We start from the raw sequence: 3,228 nt of genomic DNA on the forward strand, positions 1-3,228 counted from the left end.
GGGTCAATGACGTCACAAGGGGGCAGTGCCACCAGGTGATCTCACCAGGTGGCCCCGCCCCTTACCTGTATAAGAACCTGTCATGGAGCAGGTAGTTGGCAATTAGCCTTCATTGCGGGCAGAGAATTTTTTTTTTCATTTTTCAGGTCCATCGGTGCGGCGGGCGCCTTGATTGATGATGGATCTACATTGGGGGACACTTCTTTTTTTATTTTTAACAAAGGATTTGTCAAAAACTGTGTGTGTGTTTTTATTTCTTTTTGACACTATTTTTTGAATGAGTGGGGGTACAATGTACATCCCAACGAGCGCCCTGCAAATTCGGGTGTTTGCCGAACAGGTGATGTTTGGACTGATTTTTTGCTCGGCTCCAACTGTTCTCCCAACTCTAGTTGTGGCAGAACAGAAAATCCATCATACCAGCAGCTCCTAAGGGGTAATCCCTACATGTGTATTTTCAGCTTACATGTTTCGGGGGCCACATCACTTTCTCCAGGGGCTGCTATTGCTAGCAACAAAACTCCTCTTATGGCAGTCTGTAGCACTGTCTACGCAATCATAAGGCCTACTTATGCTAGACTTAACACTCACTTACCGGTTTTAACCCCTCGATGGGTCAGCACTACTAGCAGTACTAGTACAAATCCACAGAGTAGGGAAATATAGCAAGTATGTGCTAAGGGACAGACAGAAGGCTAATATACTTGAACAAATTTATCATAACTATTAAAATGCCATATAATGTGCAGCAAAAAATATGTATAATTATTTATACAAGTAAATAATAAATACAATATAAATTATACGGATGATAATAAAAAAAACGATTCATGGTTTGCTTCGCATTGGTAGAATTGAGATAGATTGGAGAAAAACAGTACTTTCAAGACAGATTACCAATTTCACTAAATACGGACGTGCTAGTTGGTAATCTCCATATCAGATTGCGCAGATTATGCTGCATCAGCACATAAATATTCAGTAAAGAGCACAAATCAGCTTTTGCCTTAGAAATGTTAGATTTAGTGGCTGTTCATTAAATTGCCCAGTTCATGGCAAAGCTAAAAATCAATTCCCTCATCTCTGGCCATATTGCTACTTACGCATGTGTTATTTATACATATAAAACAAGGTTCGAGCACGTGAAGAGGGCATTAAATCAAGCTAATGCCAAGTGAAAACAGTCTAATGCATAAAGTGCTCTCCTTCAATGAAAAGTCCTTTTACAACTATGTAATTATGCTGTACTTTCTTGTAGAGTCTTTAAATGCCATAAATAAGATATATAAATGTACACATTTATTAGATGTGATTTAATGCACTAAAACAACTTTTCTCACTGTATTCTATTCCACACTAGAAAACTGCAGTCAAGATTTTGCACAGAGCTGTAATATATTCTAAGGGCATGTGGGATTGAATTACTACTGCTATGAGCTAGATAGGGAAGCCAGCAGTACAGTAACTCAAGTTTAGGTACCTGGCTATCTCCCCAAAAGACTACACAGGAAAATGATACCGCTCTCTGCCGTTTTTTCAGCTGGCCCTTTCCATATACGAACCACTTTTTTTTTTTTTTACTTTCTTTTTTTTTTTTCATAAATCTTAAACCAGTGAAGTGAACTCCTTCCAAATTTTAACATGAAGCTGCTTTATTTTGTTTTTCTATTCTGTCATCTTGGCACTTTTTTTGCCAATCCTAACCTCCTGCTGGATGAGTTACAGCCCGTTATGCCAACTACAAGCAGGAAATAAGACAAAGGTCCAGCTTTGATTTCTCTGTTGAAGAAGACTTCTTTTCAGTGAATTCAAATCTTAAGGGACTCCAAGCAAACCCCTAAGGAGGAACATTGAATGGAAACCTCTTACGTACATTAATGTTATTAAGCAGCTTTAAGTTCAGGGCAGCTTATATGAGCTAAATTTGGAGCCTTGCCTGTCCAGATGTTCTGCTTAAGTGTCTGGCTCCCAACTTTCTTTTCTCACTGTTCTGCTCGGGTGTATTTAAAGCACATTAGGTATTACTTTGCTGTCTATTCAAAGTTACTTGTTAAAGTCAGTTATCAAATTATCTGGCGATAGCAATTAATTTCACAGGCCCAGTATGTGGCTGATCACCACAGATAAAAGCTTGACTATATTATAACAGCGCATGATGTTAGTCACACAATAGTCATATTGATTTCCTTGGCTTTGTAGTCGGGACTACTAAATTTTTCAGCGCTTGGAAAGTTAACAGGCTCTATTTCATTGAAACCCTCCATAATCTCTGGGAAATGTTTATATAATTACACTTTCTTTCCAGTTTTATATAGTTAGATATACTATTACACAGCTGCAAAGGCTTTAATGTTCACTTTATTTTTGTATCATGGTTTTTAATAGGTGATTACTTGCTTTCCTAACTTGATGCACCGATGAAAGGGGATGACAACTGAAATATTAAAAATGAAAAGAGAATGGTACTTTGTGGTTTCGGGTAGATAGGAACGTAAAGCGCATCTGCCATTTTAGAGTAGACAGTAAGCAGCAAGGAAGAACCCTTAGCTTTTTTCATATGTAGCGTATTTGTGTCATTTAAACTGTGGCTTCACTCTAAGCCTATCCCATGTATCCCTGTCCTATCCTGGGTGTAAGCTCTATTTATTATGGTCTAATCCAGCTTTTTTCAACCAGGGGTTTTGTGGCACTCTTTGATGTCCCCTGGGTTCTTCAGGGCTGCTGTGGCAAAATGCCTAAAAATGATCACAAATTGCCCAAAAATTGTCAATCAATCAATCAATCAAAAAAGCCATCGGGTAGATCAAGCCTGCCCTTTGTTACCCAAAAGATATGAGAGTTAATTTATCTCAGACAATATTTGGGTTAATAATGAGAGTTCTATGACTGTGAATGAAAACTTTAACACAGCAATTATTTATTTGTATATAGGTTGAAAAGCCTACTTAATTTACAACAATCTAACTATTGTACATACTACAAAATGTAAAATATTCCTAGTTTAACTGAACAAATACAATGCATAGAGTGTATACTCATATACAAACACACTATGACCGACCCCAAGAGAATATGCAATGTAACCCTTAATCCTTCATAATTATCCTTAGTGATTCCTCTCGCTCTCCCATGCCAAAACAGGAAGTCACTCTATCTCCCCTTGGCTAATATAGAGCCATCTTACATTGCCTTGTATAGGGCTATAGTGATTGGTTCAGCTATCTTGCT

This window comes from Pelophylax lessonae (genome assembly GCF_965119305.1).
Source record: "Pelophylax lessonae genome assembly, chromosome: 2".
Classification (NCBI taxonomy): Eukaryota; Metazoa; Chordata; class Amphibia; order Anura; family Ranidae; genus Pelophylax; species Pelophylax lessonae.